This window comes from Microcaecilia unicolor, chromosome 1, assembly GCF_901765095.1.
Source record: "Microcaecilia unicolor chromosome 1, aMicUni1.1, whole genome shotgun sequence".
NCBI lineage: Eukaryota > Metazoa > Chordata > Amphibia > Gymnophiona > Siphonopidae > Microcaecilia > Microcaecilia unicolor.
Window position 1 is genome coordinate 266,403,971 of NC_044031.1, and position 21,100 is coordinate 266,425,070.

Here is a 21,100-nt window from a genome sequence, read left to right on the forward strand (position 1 = left end):
GTGTAGACGCTTATGCGACTTAGTAAAAGGGCCCCTAAATGAACAGTTTCCATCAGAGAAAGGTACGACTAGACATGGTGCAGTGTTTCAGTGAAAGTGCCTGTAACAGAAGTCACACAATTTGACGATGTTAAGCACAAATAAAGTCTGCAAAAGTAGGTCAGTACACACAAAAACATATCCTTTGAACTCTTTTATAGCATGCTGCAGCTTGGCTCCCTGCCACATGCTATAAGGTTTATAGGACATGCTTTCATATGTGTACTGACCTACTTTTGTTGATATTATTTGTGCTTATCAGATTGTATGACTTCTGATGCAGGCGCTTTCACTGAAACATGGCACTGGGTCAAGTCCTATCTGTTGGAAATACAGCAAAGGGTTTTGAATCCTACTTCTAATCAATAGGATGCAAAGCAAAAGCTTTTTTTTGTTCATATGAGTTTTTATAAGCTTTGTTCTATATGTTGGACACAATAAAAGTTTTGTATTATCTTTTTAATAAGCTTTTCGATTTTATTTTGAGGAACACTTCTTACATCAGGTCTCCTCTTAAGCGTTTTTTTTTTCTCTCTACTTTTGTTGTGATTTTCCCATAGGGAAATTGTTCTTTTACTCTCCCATTCTTTCTGGCACACACACACACTTTTACTCCTGCCTCAGAGCAGATGTAAATGTGCACACCTACTTCTCTGGGCACATAAAAAATCTGCACCTTGTGCCTTGTTATAAAATTACCCTCCACACGCGAGCACGTAGCTCCACTGGCAGGATGAAAAACTGAACTGTCAAAAAAATTGTCATCACCAGTTTAAAAAAATATATCTGTAACTGACTTCCCTTGTCCCTTCAGATAAATCAACGGAAATGAGTATTAGGCATGGTGGCTATTGCTGGCAAGACAATTATGGCATTCATTTGGATAAAATTATGCAGCAGAAAAGATATTTTCTTTTTAGAGCACTTGTGAACCAAGCCATCAGTTATCATTTGATGCTCTTTGCTATTTCTTCTTTAATGCACAACTACTGACATTTCACAGTACCAGCAAATGTTAACTTATCTCTCAGAAAACCATGAAGAACGTAGATGTGATGGACTGTACTTATTCCCACACGTTTTTTCTGCCTAAAGCACTGAAGAAAGAATATCAGAAGATATGAGAATGGGGTTAACCCTATTACAGGCTTTAGAACAGCTGTTTCCCCATATAAATAAATTCAGTACCTCTTTAAATCCACAATTTCACATCTACTGCTCCCTTTAACGATTTCTCTATTCCTAAAAATACATTTTTAAATAGAGGCACTGGGAGCATTTACTACATTGGATTCTGAATTTGGAAAATAAAGCAATTAAACCTAAAATCCAAATCCATAAATAAAGTAAAAAAAGTTACAAAGAAAGGTTGAATTTATTTTTCCTAAGAAGTGGCTTTCAACAAACAAACAAAAAAAAGATGCATGCAAGTTGATAACTATTTCTTCACAAGATTCTTCTGGCAGTATCATTTTTTTTAACAGTGGCAGAGCACATGACTGTGCAATGAAGTAAATGTTTTTAACCCTCTGGTGGGGCAGTGCAGAACTGGAAATACTAAAATAAAACTACAATCAATAAATTAAACAGGTAGATATCAGCTGGGAATAAAACTATGTATCTAACACGAATTAATAGCTGCCCTGCCTCAGAAAATTAAATGTAAAATGAAAGAAATAAGCTAAATTTGAAAATCCTTATACAAACCTCTCAAAATTCATATCAACGCCTCTCCTTTTCTCATAATTAAGTCATGGAAACACTTCATGCAGCTGACATCCACATTTATTTGAAAGCTTAACATTTCTAAAGAGCAACCTACACCAGCAAAACAGATTGTAAAATCCTTCAGTGGAGGGGTGGGAGGGGGGGGGGAGATACCCGTTAAATGTAATTACTGTAACTGGCAGCACTTAAAGAAAATTGCATAGCTACAAGATTATGCTTTGCTGCATTTATTCTCCACAGTTAAACATCCCCCTCCCAAAGGATGAGTAGTATATAGAAACAGAATTTGCAGTGTATGCAAAATTAATCATAAAAGGATAAACATGTAGAATTGACTGCTTGAACAGATTTTCTTCTTCAAGCCACATTCTGACAAAACAGTAACATTTTATTAAAAACACATTTTTATTAATCAGCTTATTCATTTGTGGCAAGTAAATTTACCTTTAAACATCTAACACCATTGGAAAATCCAGTTACACTGCTAGTTTTTCTTTCAATTCACTTGCTTTATTTTCAAGTTAAGAGGTGGAAAAGCTTTTTTTCAAACTTGTTATCCATTTGCTGTAGGTTACATTTTTTTAGGATCAAACTTTTTTGTTGCGGGTAGGGAGGGAATGACAACCGTAATCTGTCTTCAGCAGCATACAACTCAATACAAAAAGTATTTATACTAAATGATTTTAACTTTGGCCTTCAATAGAAAATGTTCATCAACTGGAATTATAGAAGGGGGATATACAATGTTTATAGTATGCACAGCAGTTTCTTCAGTTCCTGTGTTTGGCACACCAAAGCAAGCAACTAGCCTGGTTAAGAAGATTCAACACAACTTGATTCTGTCTGCATATGAAGGTTCCATTCCCACAGAAACTATTTTTAGGCTGGGCATTTTCTTGTTCTCATCTTTCGAGGGAATCCCAGTTTCCAGTAGAACACTGAAGCAATGAGAAAACCTAAAACAAAAACATTTTTTTAGAGAAAAAAAAACAAACAACCTCTACCAATAAAAACAGATAAAACCATCATGTGGACTTATCAATAACAAAAACAAGGTAAGGAACCTAACTTTTTCTGATACAATACACTGGCAAAGTTACATACACTTACAAGAACATTTCAGTATTTTAAGATGTAACATGCACATTTCTGTTGCTATGATATTTATTGTACTCCATTTTGCAACCACCTCCAGTATACTGCCATGAGACAAAACGTTATATCAAACACAATACTGGGAAGTGTTGAAAGCAAGGTTTTCGTACAAAGCTAGAGTAACAGTTTTCAAACCCATCTTCAAGGATCCTGAAGCCAGTTGGATTTTCAAGACCTCTATAATGAATAAGTAGGAGAGATCTGGACCTATGTGAATATAAAAATTAACCCCCCTGTTTACTAAGTCGCACTAGTGGCTACTGTGCACCAATGCCGACACAGCCCATTCACTTTGAATGGGCTCTGCCAGCATTGCCGTGCGGCTTAAGTAAACAGAGGGGTAAATGTCCAGATAATAAAAAGGTAGGCAAAGCAGCTTACCTGTAACAGTTCTTTTCTGTAGACAGCAGGATAAATTGGACACACGAGTATCATCATCCAACTGAAACATGGGTAGTTCTCAGTGCTTAGAAAACATTAATTCCTCCCCCCTCCGAGTATGTGAGGGACTTCTTGTGCAGCCAAAATCTCCTCAATCTATTGTAAAGCTTAGGAGCCAATATCCTAGGAATGTGGGTGGGAAGTTTGAAAAACCCTGTCTATGGAGAATCTCCATTATAGGTAAGCAACTTTCTCTATCAACAAACAAGATGAATCAACACATGGGGAATCCCATAGGAATACTGCCAAATTTTCATTTAGCTTTTGCATTTTCAGGCCAACCTGAACAAGTATATTGCTGAGAAGAGGTGACAATTGAAAAGACCTCATAGAACTTTGAGGCACATTGTCTAAAGCAGTGATTCTTAACTGAGGTGCTGTGACACTAGTGTGCTGAAGACCTGGCAGGTATGTTGAATGACCAGGTGGCAGCCCCTCTTCACCTCTACTCAGGCAAAAGGCAGCCAACTTCTCCACTGCCTCTTCTGGCTTCGTTAAGAAGTTTGATCTGAATGAGACCACAATTTCTAAAGACCTCCTGGCCTCTACAGGTCAAACTTCTGAGTGAAACAGGCAAGAAGTATAATTGAGAAGTGTGGTGTGCACCATGTAGGCACCAACTATGCTGTGGATGGCAACAGGGCCCTGCCCTGAGGGTGGGCTTCATGCAATGGGCACCTTTGTCAGCAGCAGAATGATCATGCAGTAACACCTATAGCCTGCTGGTACTGCTCCTCAATAGGAGTTCATCCTGTCTTCCCAATTGCCAGCCCCAGTGACACTATAGTGCATATGTATTTCTCACAGACCTCACTACTATGCTGCTGAGGCTGAGAGGAAGGGAGACACCTTAAGGTTAATAGCAAGTAAAATGTTAGTTTAGACCATCAATCCAACAACGTTGCAATCAAGTATTGGCAATGAATGTGACAATGCTGCCACCAAATTTGTAAAACCACTCTTCCGTGACTGTGTAACTGCCCTATCTGTGCAGCCAGTATTTGATCGTGATGAAGTGTAACAAGCACAGAGTGGCAGGTGTGGCTCTGACCACCTTACTGGGCAGACTGGATGGACTATGCAGGTCTATCTGCAGTCATTTCAAATGCAACTGGACCTACTGGTTGGTCGCCTGACAGCAGCAACACTGCCTGTCTTGCCAGGGTGGAGGGAGAATAAACTAGGAAGATGAAGGGATCGGAGACCAGGAGAACAAGCAAAAAAAAACCAAAACTGTAGGACAGCCTGACTGGTACTGTGTGCCTATGCAGCCAAAACCAAGCCACTTATTATTACAGACCACTGAACTCATGAACAGCTTTCTCAGCAACCACTGGGAAAAAATAAAGACACATTGTTCATTGCTATATAATTTATGTGCAGTAAGGCCTGTGCAAACCATTTTCTCAGGATAGAGACCACGTTTGGAAACAATGTACCTACAACTTTGCTGCCATTAGCTTTAGCTGCTTGAACCCATGTATACCACATCTATCAGCTCTCATCATTTGGAATACTGCATGTGATGGAAAATGAATTCCTTGGCTACCTACAATGAGCTCAGCTCAGCCAATCTGCAAACAAAGTTCAGTCTTGTGTATAGCTCTCATAAAGTGAAGATACTTACCTGTGGCAGGTATTCTCTGAGGACAGCAGGCTGAATATTCTCACAATTGGGTCGATGCCTGCGTGGGCCTGGGAACCGGCATTTTGCCTTAGCAAAAAACAAAAACTTTGTTAGAGCCTTCTGGCACACATGCAGCACGCACCATGCATGTGCAGACTGACTTCCTGCCCGCAGCGCGTACTTCAGTTAAGTCCAAAGCATAAAGAAAAACAAATAACTCCAGGGGCAGGTGGGTGGGATTGTGAGAATATTCAGCCTGCTGTCCTCAGAGAATACCCTGCTACAGGTAAGTATCTTTGCTTTCTCAGAGGACAAGCAGACTGTAATATACTCACAAGTGGGGCAACCCTAGCATCCAGGTTCACCCAAAACAATAAACAATGGTCAATTGGGCCTCGTAACGGCGAAGACATAACATAGGTTGACCTGAAACTATATACAGCTAGCTGAGAGTGCAGTCTGGAACAGAATAAAACGGGCCTAGGTGGGTGGAGCTGGATTCTAAACCCCAAACAGATTCTGCAGTACCGACTGTCGCATTGGGTATCCTGCTCAAGGCAGTAGTGAGATGTGAATGTGTGGACTGATGACCACATTGCAGCTTTGCAAATCTTCTCAATGGAGACTGACTTTACGTGAGACACCGACGCAGCCATGGCTCTGACATTATGAGCCATGACATAGCCCTCTAGAGTCAGTCCAGCTTGGGCATGTGAAGGAAATGCAATCTGCTAGCCAATTGGAGATAGTGCGTTTTCCAATGTTGACTCCGCTCCTGTTGGGATAAAAAGCAACAAATAACTGGGCAGACTATCTGAAGGGCTTTGTCCGCTCCATGTAAAAGGACTGTTCAGGTCTTTAACTAAAGACATTTACTATGTTACTATGTAACAAGAGAAGTTTGGATCCTTTTAGCACTTTAAATCTATTTAGATTTTGAGCTCTTTGAGGCTTTTTCTTCCTTATTTGAAATAGTCTATATTAGTTATTTTTCATTACGTGGATTTTTGAGTGAGGTTATTTTAACCATAATTAAACCATTCAGTGAGTCTCTGAAGCAAAGACAGAGGTATATCCCTCATATGCTGGATAGGAGTCTAAGCTGTAATAAAATTTAACATATTTAGCTAAAAATAAACCCCACTTAGTATCACAGTTTCATCGGTTCAAAACAGTCCCATAAACGATCTCCAGGTATCCCAATAGATTGACAAACCATTAATTCAACCTTCATCCCATAATCACTGACATTATTTAACTGAGCCCTATTTGCCATTTTTTCCTTTAAAAAAAATGTGGCCAGCTCATCAGCAGATGGTATGTTATTCTGTACTAACATCAGATCATCAATACTTGTAAGACTGTTTACTAAGTTAAACTTATGCACATTCATTGTTGGATCATTAACCAATTTAGACTATAACTCTTATTTTTAGTAATTGCAGATTTATATAAGAATATCATAGATCTCCACTGTTTAGAATCTGGAGAAGACGACTTCTTCCAGCTTCATGGCTAATAATTTAGAGTCAAACCATTTCTCAGAGTTTCTAACAATTTTATATTTAACTTTAACTAGTGCTATTTCATCCAATGTACATAATAGATACATAAGAGTTCCAATTCAAAAAAAGATCTTAACTTGCGCATGAATGACACAAATTATTCAATTTTTCCCAAAACAGAGAAGAATCCATTTCCTCTGGTTTTCACCCACACTCTATTCTTAACCCTTTTAAAACCATTATGTTGCCATAAAATAGTGAAATCCAATAAAACTCTGTCCACGGAAGTTGCCTACTTTCATGAAAATTAAGGCTGCAAAAGATGGCATCAGAACTGGACATAGCCAGAATATCTAGCCAATATTCGTTTCATGTGAACAACGAATATCAGGTCCCCTAAAACCTAAAAATAAATAAATAAATAAATCCAAGAATTCAATCACATTATTATCCTGCCTATCTTCCAAGTGTAAACTCATATCTCCAACCAACAAAGTGACCTGATGATTATGCACAGTATACTTAGTAACAAATCCTGTAAAGTATCTTTGCACTTTGCCCATCTTCCTGGAGGACAATATAAAACTATGCATCCTAGTGTGTCAAAAAACACAATCAGAAATAGACCTCATTTCCAAAGATGGTGTGGCAATCTTGTCCAATAAGTTAATAGATTGAAAACTTTTATACGAAATAAGCAAACCTCCCCCCTCCCCCATTACCTTGTCTAGGAACATGTAATAATGTAAATCCTAAAGGACATCTGGAGGGGCATTTTCGAAAGAAACGTCCAAGTTGCGTCCTTGCAAAACGGCAAAATCCAGGGACGGGGAAATCTGTATTTTTGAAAAAAGATAGACGTCCATCTTTCATTTCGAAAATACCGTCCGAGACGTCCAAATCCTTAGATTTGGACATCCTTAGACATGGACGTTTCTGACTTTCGGCGATTTCAAAACCAAAGACGTCCATGTCAAAAATGTCCTAATGCAAGCCATTTGGACATGGGAGGAGTAAGCACTTCTAGTGCACTGGTCCCCCTGACATGTCAGGACACCAAGAGGCATATTTTCAAAGCACTTAGCCTGGAACTTTGGAAGGCTAAGTGCTTTGAAAATATGCCTCCAAGTGGGCACCCTAGGGACTTACGGGTGAAGGGAGCACCTAGATGTGGGTACACAGTGGGTTTGTGGTGGGTTTTGGAGGGCTCGCTGTTTCCTCCACAAATGTTACAGGTAGGGGGGGGGGCAGGGCCGGTCTTAGCAAGTGCGGGGCCCTATGCAGACCAATTTGGTGGGGCCCCATCCTAGCCCTGCCCCTATCCTAGCCCCGCCCATTGATAAGATTATTCAATTTTTAGAAAATTTATTTATGAAATTTCAAATAAAGACAAATGAAGCTAAACTTGTACAGAAAAACTGATTGAAATAATAAGCACAATGCTATCATGAAACCCCCCCTCCCAAGAAATTATTCAGTTCAAGTTCACAATTAGTAGTCCACATATCGATTAAACCCCCCCCCCCCCCCCACACTTAAGAACATAAGAGTAGCCATACTGGGTCAGACCAGTGGTCCATCTAGCCCAGTATCCTGTTTTCCCAAACAGTGGCCAAGCCAGGTCACAAGTACATGGCAGAAACCCAAATCGTGGCAACACTCCATGCTACCAATCCCAGGGCAAGCAGTTGCTTCCCCATGTCTGTCTCAATAGCAGACTATAGACTTTTCCTTCAGGAATTTGTCCAAACCTTTTTTAAACCCAGATATGCTAACCACTGTTTTAAAAGTATTTCCATGTGAGTTTGAGTGTCCCCTAGTCTTTGTACTTTTGGAACGAGTAAAAAAAAATCGATTTACTTCTACTCATTCTACACCACTCAGGATTTTGTAGACCTCAATCATATCTCCCCTCATCCATCTCTTTTCCAAGCTGAAGAGCCCTAACCTCCTTAGAGGGGCATAATCGAACGCGAACGCCCATCTCCATGGGCATCTATGTCCGAAAACGGGTATGTGAAGAGGCGTCCATCTTTTGTTTCGAAAATATGGTTTGGACGGACCAAATGCCATTGATTTGGTCCCTTCTGAGATGGGCGTTTTTTTTTTTTTTGCGATAATGGAAACTAAAGCCCAGCTCAGAAACGTCCCAATCCAAGCCATTTGGTCGTGGGAGGGACAAATGTACAACACTACCATAGCTACCATAGCTCTTAGGGGTGAAGGGGGCAACTACATGTAGGTACAGTGGGTTTTAGAGGCCTCCCATTTACCACCACAAGTGTTACGGGTGGGGGGGGGGGGGATGGGCCTGTGTCTGCCTGCCTGAAGTGCACTGCAGTACCCACTAAAAGTGCGCCAGGGACAGGACTTGTTGCTGGTGTATAACCTTGGCAAAGCAGTTCACACCTGAAGACTAATCTCGCTGAAAACGTCCATTATTTAAATAAGCACTTTTACTCACAGTTAACTGCAGATCAGAGGTTGTGCCCCACTGGCAACGAGTCTCGCTGGTACTGAGATTAGCAGTAGGTCTGAGCTGGCAGAATGGTGTACAATGCCCTCTCAGCAGCATTCAAGGTAAGAACTAAGTGCTGTAATGTGGCTAACACATGAAAGGGATCTAAAAGTGTCTTACACAAATGGCCACTACCTCATGGACTACCGGAAACAAAACAGGGCACACTCTGACCCAGTAAGCAGAGGGAAAGCACCATGGGAGTAGAGCCTACCAACTACCAACATCGTGAGCATTTAACACAAGCTAGTGGAATCACGGAGCCCAATACCCTACATCCACCACAATGCATTGCTGATGTGACTCTGCAGTGCCCTTAACAGAAAAGGTGTCACACTCACCCGAGATCCACATCAGAACCAGGGAAAGGCTGTCAGAGGATAGAACACATTCTGCTGTCATGGAGGTGGGTACGGCATTTGAGCCTGGCATACAGGCTGGGAAAAAAAGTTTGTAAAGTGGGTTTTTTTTGGTGGGAGGGGGTTAGTGACCACTGGGGGAGTCAGGGGAGGTCATCCCCAATTCCCTCCGGTGGTCATCTGGTCAGTTGGGGCCCTTTTGGGGACTTGGACCAGAAAAAAAAAGGGTCCAAATAAAGCGGACCAAATTCTCATCAAAAACGCTCTTCTTGTTTCGATTATCAGCTAAAGATGCCCATCTCTCCTCGGGCGATAACCATGCCCCAGTCCCGCCTTCGCCACGCCTCCGACACGCCCCCGTGATCTTTGTTCGTCTCCGTGATAGACTGCAGTTGAGGACGCCAAAAATCGGGTTTCAATTATACCAATTTGGGCGCCCACGGGAAACAGACGCCCATCTCCCGATTTGGGTCGAAATATGGGTGTCTTTCTCTTTCGAAATTAAGCTGGTTAGCCTTTCCTCATACGAGAGAAGTTCGATCCCTTTTATTATTTTGGTCGCTCTTCTTTGAACCTTTTCTAATTCTGCTATACTTTTTTTGAGATATGGCGACCGGAACTGAATGCAATACTCAATGAGCGGACGCGCCCTGGAGCGATACAAAGGCATTATAGTGCTTTTGGTCTTATTTACCATCCCTTTCCTAATAATTCCCAGCATCCTATTTGCTTTTTTAGCCACCGCCACACACTGAGCAGAAGATTTCAGGATATTATCTACAACGACACTCAGATATTTTTCTTGAGAACTGACCCCCCCCCCCTCCCCAAGGTGAACCCTATCATCAGGTAACTATGATTCAGATTATTCTTTCCAGTGTGCATCACCTTGCATTTGTCCACATTAAATTTCATCTGCCATTTGGATGCCGAATCTTCCAATTTCCTAAGGTCTTCCTGCAATATTTCACAGTCTGCATGTGTGTTAACAACCTTGAATAGTTTTGTATCATCTGAAAATTTGATCACCTCACTCACCATTCCATTTCCATATCATTTATCAATATGTTAAACAGCACCGGTCCCAGTACAGATCCCTGCGGCACTCATGAGGAGCTTTATCGAAAGCTTTCTGAAAATCTAGATACACTACATCAACCAGCTCATCATTATCCACATGTTTATTCATGCTGTCAAAGAAATGAAGCAAATTTGTGAGACAAGACGTCTCTTGGCTGAACCCATGATGACTCTTGTCCCATTAAACTATGTTTGTCTACATGTCCTGCAATTTTATTTTTTATAACAGTTTCCACTATTTTGCCCGGCGCTGACGTCAGGCTTACCGGTCTAATTTTCCGGATCACCCCTACAAACCTTTTTAAAAATCGGCATCACATTGGCCACCCTCCAATCTTCAAGTACTATGGACAATTTTAACGACAGGTTACATATTACTAACAGCAGATCAGCAATTTCATGCTCGAGTTCTTTTGTATACCCTTGGATGTATGCCATCTGGTCCAGGTGATTTACTACTCTTTGTCAATTTGGCTCAGTACATCTTCCAGGTTCACCGAGATTTCTTTCAGTTCCTCCGCATCATCACCCTTGAAAACCAATTCCGGTACAGGCAGTTCTCTTGCATCTTCTTCCGCAAATACTGAAGCAAAGAAATCATTCCGTTTCTCCGCTATGGCCTTGTCCTCCCTGAGCACCCCCTTTGCTCCTTCATGATCTAACAGACCCATGGATTCCCTCGCAGGCTTTCTGCTTCTGATGTACCTGAAAAGGTTGTTACTGTGAGTTTTAGCCTCTGTAGCAAGTTTCTCTTCATATTCTCTTTTAGCCTTCTCTATTAATGCTTTGCATCTGACTTGCCAGTGCTTGTGTTGCTTCTTAATTTTCTTCATTTGAGTTGTTTTTACATTCTTTGAAGGACAATCGTTTGGCTGCAATGGCCTCTTTTACTTCACCTTTTAACCATGCTGCCTGCCGTTTTCTCTTCTTTTCACCTTTGCCAATACGTGAAATGCATCTGGACTGGGCTTCCAAGGTGGTATTTTTTAATAACGTCCACGCCTGATTTAGTGTCCTAACCTTTGCAGCTGATCTTTTTAGTTTCTTTTTAACCATTTTCCTCATTTTATTATAGTCACCTTTTCGAAAATTAAATGCAGCTACAGTAAGGTCACACTAAGGTCAAGAACAGATACAAATTGACCTGAAGTGGTGTCCAGAAAAACAGCCAAGCTGTACCCAGGTCAAATGCAATAAGCTTGATGAAAAAGCCAAGTTTTAATCTCTGATTTAAAGTGCATTAAGGTAGGCTGCACTTTAATCACAGTTAACTCTGCGATGAATGCATTAAATCATTCATCATGATTTAAAAAAATAAAACTAATCAAGTTGTGGTGTCTCCTGTCTCATCCAACCATCTCTTCTGCTCTCTTCCACTCCCAACTCCTGTCTTCAGTGCAATCAGACATCACTCCCCCCCCCCCCCCCCCCAGAGGGAAAGCTTCAGAGTAGGTTACAGTCAGCATATGTGCAACGCTGCCACTCCTGGAACCAGCAGACCACCTTTAAGGTAGACCAGCAGGGGTATTAAGGGGGGGGAGCAGATGCTGAACTCTAGGCGGGGGAAGAATTGAGAGCTGCAAACCCACAAGCAGAACTGGAGAGGTCACCGATGGAAGCTATCACCAACCCAGTGAGTTCTAGAAGCCACGAGAAGAGCTTAGTGCTGCTCACCACCAAGTTTGTGTTGCTGCTCATTGGGGGTGGAGGGGAGGGAGGAAGGAGAGGAAATGAGAGAGATAATGGACTTGGGGGAAGAAGAGAAAGTTGAGAAAAGGAAGAGATGCTGGATCTGGGGATGGGAAGGAGGAAGATTATCAGTTCTTTAGGGAAAGAGATGGGAGTAACTAGCGAGGTAATTAAATTTGCTGATGACACAAAGTTATTCAAAGTTGTTAACTTGTGACAGGATTGTGAAAAATTACAGAAGGACCTTACGAGACTGGGCGGCTAAATGGCAGATGACGTTTAATGTGAGCAAGTGCAAGGTAATGCATGTGAGGATAAAAGAACCTGAATTATAGGTACGTCATGCAAGGTTCCACGTTAGGAGTTACGGACCAAGAAAGGGATCTGGGTGTCGTCGTCGATAATACACTGAAACCTTCTGCTCAGTGTGCTGCTGCGGCTAGGAAAGCGAATAGAATGTTGGGTATTATTAGGAAAGGTATGGAAAACAGGTGTGAGGATGTTATAATGCCGTTGTATCGCTCCATGGTGCAACCGCACCTTGAGTATTGTGTTCAATTCTGGTCGCTGCATCTCAAGAAAGATATAGTAGAATTGGAAAAGGTGCAGCAAAGGGCGACGAAAATGATAGCGGGGATGGGACGACTTCCCTATGAAGAAAGACTAAGGAGGCTAGCGCTTTTCAGCTTGGAAAAGAGACGGCTGAGGGGAGACATGATAGAAGTATATAAAATAATGAGTGGAGTGGATGTGAAGCGTCTGTTCACGCTTTCCAAAAATACTAGGACTAGGGGGCATGCAATGAAACTACAGTGTAGTAAATTTAAAACAAATCCGAGAAAATGTTTCTTCACCCAGCGCATAATTAAACTCTGGAATTCATTGCCGGAGAACGTGGTGAAGGCGGTTAGCTTGGCATTGTTTAAAAATGGGTTAGATGGTTTCTTAAAGGACAAGTCCATAAACCACTACTAAATGGACTTGGGAAAAATCCACAATTCCAGGAACAACATGTATAGAATGTTTGTACGTTTAGGAAGCTTGCCAGGTGCCCTTGGCCTGGATTGGTCGCTGTCATGGACAGGATGCTAGGCTCGATGGATCCTTGGGTCTTTTCCCAGCGTGGAATTACTTATGTACCTATGAAAGGGGGATAGGATTGGCTATACTGCCTTTCTGTGGTTACAATCATAACGGTTAACATACTATGTACAGGTACTTATTTTGTACCTGGGGCAATGGAGGTTTACGTGACTTGACCAGAGTCATAAGGAGCTGCAGTAGGAAATAAATAAATTGAATACCTTTAATTGTGCAATTAATCACGATTAAAAATTTAAATCAAATACACACACATTTTTAGGGCTGCATATTTAGTGTGGTTTTTAACATATTAATCGCATTCCATCTCGTCTCCCCCAGACAGAAGCGCTAAGCACACATTGCTTTTCTCTAGCTAGAGCCCTCCCTCCCTAGCTTCATGCCTCCTCTGACAAAACTTCATGTTTTCTGCGGGCAGGATGCCAGAGAGAGAGGACTCTGGCAAGAGAGATGCAGCACATGCTTAGCACTGTCCAGGACATTTTGAAGGGTTGCCAAGGGGATGGGGAGGGAGAATGAGTTGTTCAGAACATGGGGGATGGCAGAAGGAAAAAAACATGCAGGAGCATTGGGGGGAGGGGGAAGAAGAGGACCCAGACCAAAGCATCCCATCTCAAGTGGGGTTTATATGCAAGATGGTGCCCCTGGAGAGGAGGGGAAGAGAGATGGGAATAGATGGTGCCCATGGAGAGGAGGGAGGAAGATAGGGGAAGGGACGGCAAGAAATGGAGGAGATGGTGCCCACGGAGAAGAGGGAAAGGAAGATGGGAAGAGATGATGCCCATGGAGAGGAGGAGGAACATAGGAAAGGGAAGGCATGAGAGATAGAGGAGATGGTGCCTATGGAGAGGAAGGGGAAGGGGGATGGAAACAAGATATTTTGAGAAGTAGAAAGGAAAATGGAAGAAAGTTGAGTGTGAAAGATATATATAGGGCAGGAACTGAAGGAGAAGGAAACAGTGAATAGTCAGGAAGCCCTGGAAACAGAGCTCAGAACACAGGGAAGCAGAACCAGAGACAGGGAAAAAGAAGATTATAAAGAAAATCACCAGACAACAAAGGTAAAGATAAGTTATTTTATTTGTATTTTAGTAATAGAAATATGTCAATTTTGAGATTTTTACATCTGCTATCTATATATATTACACTGTACAGGAATCAATGTGAGGGAGGTGCTTTATGTGATTAGTCATGCAATTAAAATTTTTTAATCGATGTACAACCCTACTTTAAAGATAACTAATTTTGAATTGTTAACAGTAAGAATTTCCAGAGAGCTGGGGTAGTGAAATAAAAACAATGTGTCTGGTTTCTAGCTAGGCAGCTAGACATCTGGGCAAGAACATACATGGTCATTTAATGATCTAAGAACACTAAGGGATAATCAAGGTAGATAATATGGAGTAGCATCTGTCCAGAGGACCTTCAAAGAACAAGGAGTAAAATTTTGAATTTCACTCAATATTCAACTGGGATCCAGTGATGATTTAAGGAGGTAACATGATCTGATTTCTGAGAGTGACAAAGTAGACAGATGGTTGTATTTGGGAGCATTTGTAACTTCTTAAAACTGTTTTCAAAGCACCAGAATAGGTAATGTTACAATAGTCAACCCTACTCATGAGAAGAACCAACAAAAAAGTGAAATGAATCATGATCAAAAAATGCTCATATTGAACACAGTTGATACAGGATTAAAAAAAAAGCCTGCTTTACATAGTCAGGACATCTGGGTGGCAAATGAGAGTTGGGAGTCAAGAATGATCCATAGGGGTAATAATATGGAGGGTGTTAGTTGGATGTGCAAAGGATTTGGAACTAAACAATGATCAGCCAGCCACTGGAATATAGAAATCAATGCTGGTGGTTGGGAGGCGGGGATAGTGCTGGGCAGACTTATACGGACTGTGCCAGAGCCGGTGGTTGGAAGTGGGACTGGTGGTTGGGAGGCGGGGATAGTGCTGGGCAGACTTATACGGTCTGTGCCCTGAAGAGCATAGGTACTAATCAAAGTAGGGTATACACAAAAAGTAGTACATATGAGTTATCTTGTTGGGCAGACTGGATGGACCGTGCCGGTCTTTTTCTGCCGTCATCTACTGTTACACTGTGTTACATTGGACATTATATATTCCTTTATTTCCTTGTCCCTTTTTGTACCTGTTTAATCTAACCTTACCTATTTTAAATTGTATTGGCAATCGCCTTTACGGTATTATGTAAGCCACATTGAGCCTGCTAATTGGTGGGAAAATGTGGGATATAAATGTTACAAATAAATAATACAGACCAGCTATCTGCCTGAGCAGCCATTCTGTCCCCCTGTTCCTGTCTTTTTTTTTTTAATGCAATTTTAACTTTACACAAGCATTAATCTTGTTACAGGCAATACAAGATACATAAGTGAGTAGTATATTTAACAAGTATAATCTCTTAATGAGAAATTAAGGCATTCATATTAGCTCACTTTGTGTCTTCCTTAGACCACAATAATGGGGGGAGAGAAACAGAATATTCAGGGGAATATATTAAGAAATAATATAGAAGAATAGGCTTTATGCCCCTTAAAATCCACCAATTACATATTTCTGCTGTACTGATACTATGACTTGACTATCCTTTTCAGATCTATGAACTCTCTTAACTGATTCGGTACAAAGAAAACATACTTAACACCCAGCTATTTTATAATACATTTACATGGGTATGCGAGCAAAAACGTTGCACCCAAAGACCTCGTCTCTTCTCTCATTTCAAGAAATTTCTTTCTTCTTTCTTGTGTTACTTTTGTAACATCAGGAAAAATCCATAGTTTTTGACCACAAAATTTATGGTGAATATTTTTAAAGCATAACTTTAAAACTGCATTATAGTCTTGTTCACTTGCTTATAGTCTTGTTCAAAAACAAATGAAATTAAAAGAGTAGCTCTGTTACCTCAGTCAGTGAATCTTCCAAGATTATAATGAGATATCTTTCAATTCCTCAGGTTTTTCTTGCTCCACAACTTTTGTAGGAAGAAAAAAGATCTTATTTATTGGAGGTATATGTTGAGAGGAATATTCCAAATTCTCTACCAGGAATTTTTTTAATAAATCCAAGGGTGATATTCCTGTCGGTTTTGGGAAATTCAAGATCCTCATATTCAAACTCCTATTATAATTTTCAATTTGCTCAATTTTTTGGCGAATATTCATGTTATGTTTCATCAACACTGATAGGTTATCTTTAATCCTTACAGTCTCATCTTGGGAATTCTTTACTTGATCTTTAAAATCTTGTTCCAGCTTTTCCACCGACTTAGAGAGTTGGCCTACTGTAGAAACCAAGTTTTTTTGTTTCTTGAGTTGATTCAAATATCAAGGCTTGCATTTTTTCCATAGCCTGCCAAAGGGTATCAAGCGTTATCACCTTGGGAGGGCCAGACAAACTATCCCCTCTCAAGTTCATACCAACTGCCGATTTTCGATGCAAGGGAGAACCCCCTCCTCTGACCACAGTTTCCCCGCCTTCCGGGTCTTGCAAATCAGCTTTCTCCTCTCGTACAACAGCAGGACAAGGTGGGTTTCCAGCTTCCAGAGGAGACAAAAAGATCTCATGTCCCAATGACGCTGGGCTCTCTGCCCCAGCGTCTAGCGGGTCTTCAACTCCGGTTTCTCCTGGTGGACGCGGGACTGCAAATCCGTCGAGTGTTCGCTGCCCCGGGGAACATGTACGAGCTGGGGAGGGTAAGGCTCTAACAATCCCCTCTCTCTTAGTGTGCGGCATTTTTTTTTTTGAGGAAAAAAAGAGTTAGTTAGGGCAAACTCTCAGACCAACTTGCTGTGCTCGGCGTGATGGCACCATCTTGAATCCCGCCCCCCCTTAGAAGGGAGACTTCCTTGTCTTTTTTTTTTTTTTACTGTATTCCCTGTCATGAAAGAAAAAGCACCTGCCTCCAATTATTTTATCCCCTAGACTCAGGAATAGTGGTGGGAGAAAGGGGGGGGGGGGGGGATACTCCTACTGCATGTTCATGAAGGCCCTGAAGCAGCCCAGCACACAGAGCAAATGCTTGTAGGTTGAGGCTTCTGGCTGCTGAGGAGAAACTAACACCCCTCTCTCTACCTCAACCAGTGGTTTGCTGTAGCTCAGATCCTGAATTGCCCCCTGGCGAGACTTTAACCACAGAGCTAAGGGCTGTAGCCCAAAGATCAGGGAGTCTGGCCCAAAGAGCTGAGAAAAGACAATAGAAGAGAAAATGCTGCACCAGTTCACAAGCACTATTTGCTGGAGGCACAGAAATACTGGTAGGTATGTTTCTGGCTGCACTTCCTGTAATATTGATGATAGAACACAGAAAATAAGAGATGAAGAACATATGGCCTATCCAAGTCTGCCCATCCATACCATCTACTATCCTTTCCTCTCTCTTAAAAATTCTATGTACTTGTCTCATGCTTTATCTCCACCACCCTTTCTGTAAAACAGACAACTTGTATGAGTGTGGTTTTTGCTTTCCTTTGAATTATGGCATTCTTTTATTTCTTTATACTGAGAACTGTGAACCACCTAGACCCAGTGGCGTACCAAGGGGGGGGGCGGTGGGGGCGGTCCGCCCTGGGTGTCGGCGGGTGGGGGGGTGCTCCGCCGTCTCCTGCCACCACCCTGCGTTTTTTTTTTTAATCCATTCAGCGAGAGACGCAGGCATCGCCTCGTGTCTGCCCTGCTGTGTGCTTTGAAAAAAGAAAATCGCTTCGCTGGCGTCGGGCCGGCCTTCTCTCGCTATGTCCCGCCCACTTTTGAGGTAACTTCCTATTTCCTCGAGGGCGGGACATAGCGAGAGAAGGCCGGCCCGACGCCAGCGAAGCGATTTTCTTTTTTCAAAGCACACAGCAGGGCAGACACGAGGCGCTGCATGGATTTAAAAAAAAACGCAGGGTGGTGGCAGGAGAAGAGGGCTCTGTCGCTCTCCACGGAGTGGGGGGGGGGGGCTCAGATGGGAGAAGGAGGTGGAGGAGCTCAGAGGGGAGAAGGGAATTGAGGAGGGGTGGGGGAGCTCAGAGGGGTTCTCAGAAGGGAGAAGGGAACTGGGGAGGGGTGGGGGAGCTGAGAGGGGTTCGCAGAGGGGATAAGGGAATTGGGGAGGGGTGGGGGAGCTCAGAGGGGTTCGCAGAGGGGAGAAGGGAATTTGGGGAGGGGTGGGGGAGCTCAGAGGGGTTCGCAGAGGGGAGAAGGGAATTTGGGGAGGGGTGGGGGAGCTCAGAGGGGTTCGCAGAGGGGAGAAGGGAACTGGGGAGGGGTGGGGGAGCTCAGAGGGGTTCGCAGAGGGGAGAAGGGAATTTGGGGAGGGGTGGGGGAGCTGAGAGGGGTTCGCAGAGGGGAGAAGGGAACTGGGGAGGGGTGGGGGAGCTCAGAGGGGTTCGCAGAGGGGAGAAGGGAATTTGGGGAGGGGTGGGGGAGCTCAGAGGGGTTCGCAGAGGGGAGAAGGGAATTTGGGGAGGGGTGGGGGAGCTCAGAGGGGTTCGCAGAGGGGAGAAGGGAATTTGGGGAGGGGTGGGGTGGGGGAGCTCAGAGGGGTTCGCAGAGGAGAGAAGGGAACTGGGGAGGGGTGGGGGAGCTGAGAGGGGTTCGCAGAGGGGAGAAGGGAACTGGGGAGGGGTGGGGGAGCTCAGAGGGGTTCGCAGCGGGGAGAAGGGAACTAGGGAGGGGTGGGGGGAGCTCAGAGGGGTTCGCAGAGGGGAGAAGGGAATTTGGGGAGGGGTGGTGGAGCTCAGAGGGGTTCGCAGAGGGGAGAAGGGAATTTGGGGAGGGGTGGGGTGGGGGAGCTGAGAGGGGTTCGCAGAAGGGAGAAGGGAACTGGGGAGGGGTGGGGGAGCTCAGAGGGGTTCGCAGAGGGGAGAAGGGAATTTGGGGAGGGGTGGGGGAGCTGAGAGGGGTGCTCAGAGGGGAGAAGGGGTCTGAAGCTGGAACTGGGGTCTGACAAGGGGGCTGAAAAGGAGGGTATTTGGGATAAGGGGGCTAGTGCTGGAACTGTGGGCTGAAACGGGGCAGGGGCTGAAACTGGGGGCTTTAAAGGGGACAGGGAGAACTGGCTGGGGCTGAAGCTCAGGATTGGTGAGAGAAAAGGGCTGGGGTTGAAACTAGGGGCTGAAAAGGGGACAGGGAGAAGTGGCTGGGGGCTGAAGCTCAGGACTGATGGGAGAAAAGGGCTGGGGACTGGTGGGATAGTGGGGCTGAAAAGGGGGGCAGGTGGGAGATGTGGGCTGGAACTAGGGGCAGGTGGAACTGGGGGCTGAAAAGGGGGGCAGAGAGAGGGGACAACAGACCCTGGATGGAAGTGGGGAGCGTGAGGGAGGGCAGACCCTGGATGGATGGGAGGAGGGCAGACGGATTGAAGGGGCAGAGAGAAAGGGCAGATGGTGGGTGGAAGGGGGAGAGAGAAAGAGGGCAGACTGGGGAAAATGGTGGATGGAAGGGAGAGAGAGGGCAGACAGTGGATGGAAGGGGCAGAGAGAGAGAGGGCAGACAGTGGATGGAAGGGACATTAGAGAGGGCAGACACTGGATGGCAGAGAGAGAGCAAAGACAGATCCTGGATGGAAGGAAGACAGTGAAAAGAAGATGAGAAAAGCAGAAACCAGAGACAACAAACTGTAAATATATATTTTTATTATTTTGCTTTAGGATATAGTATTGTAGCTGTGTTGTTTATAAATAGAACATGTAAATAAGGTAAACTTTTTATTGGACTAATTTTAATACATTTTGACTTAACTTTCAGAGAACAAAACCCCCTTCCTCAGGTCAGGATAAGATACTGTAACAGCACTATACTGTACTGACCTGAGGAAGGAGATTTTGGCCTCTGGAAGCTAAATGTATTAGTCCAGTAAAATGGTATTATTTTATTTTCTGTATTTGTTTTATTTCTATTTGTTAATTTGTAAAGTGATTGGTATTTGTTAGTTTTTTCAAATTTACATCTGCTGTCTTTATATTTTGCACAGTACTAGGGGACATTTTCTGTTTCTGTGGTGTTGCATTGTATGCAGAGTCTGGCATCGGGGGTTCAGTTTAATTTTTGTCTAAATAGAAAGTTTATGATTACTTATTCTATAGTGGATTAGGGTGTATCTGTGTTTGTGAAAAAAACATGGCTTTCGGTTGGCATTGACTGTGCAGGATTGACGATCTGTACTAATCTGTCTGTTTTCGTTTTACAATAGGTGAATTGATGTTCTAGTGCTCACTGTAGTGTTTAAGATGCTTTCCTTTTCCTTGTGTGACTCGTAGAAATTACTGCTTATGGTATGGTAGAATTGCTCTATAGGTCCTGAGTGTTTTGTATTCTCGGTATGCCTAGTACTGGATTTGGGGGGGGGGGGGGGGTGTTAAAAAATGACCGGCCCCGGGTGTCAACTACCCTAGGTACGCCACTGCCTAGACCTTTCTGAAGGGGCAGTATATCAAGTTTTTATTAACCTGTAAACTGTATGTATGTCCTTAGATTACTCCTGAGACTATCTCCTTTCACCTTCATCCTTTGCCCCACCATTCCAGAGCTTCTTTTCTACTGAAAGATTCTTGCCTCCTGTGCATTTATGCCACAGATATTTTTTAGAATGTATTATATTTCCCTTCTCTTGCCTTCCTTCCAAAGTATACACTTTGAGATCTTTAAATCTGCCCCCATATACTTTATGAGGAACATCAATGACATTTTAGTAGTCGCCCTCTGGACCAACTCAATCCTACTACTACTAATTTCTATAGTGCTACAAGGCATACGCAGCGCTGTACACCATACATGAAGAGACAGTCCCTGCTCAAAGAGATTACAATCTAAATAGGACAGACAAACAGACAGAACAAGCAAGA

The 21,100-nt window shown here is 43.2% G+C and overlaps 1 protein-coding gene across 1 annotated transcript in view; it reads right to left on the reverse strand.

Annotated features, from left to right (window-relative positions):
- Positions 1-571: 571 nt before the first annotated feature.
- Positions 572-21,100, reverse strand: part of ZNRF2 (zinc and ring finger 2) — a 128,684-nt gene continuing 108,155 nt past the window's right edge. The window contains exon 5 of the mRNA XM_030206229.1: positions 572-2,723. The gene's annotated coding sequence lies outside the window, so the exon portion shown is untranslated. The remainder of the gene's footprint in view (positions 2,724-21,100) is intronic.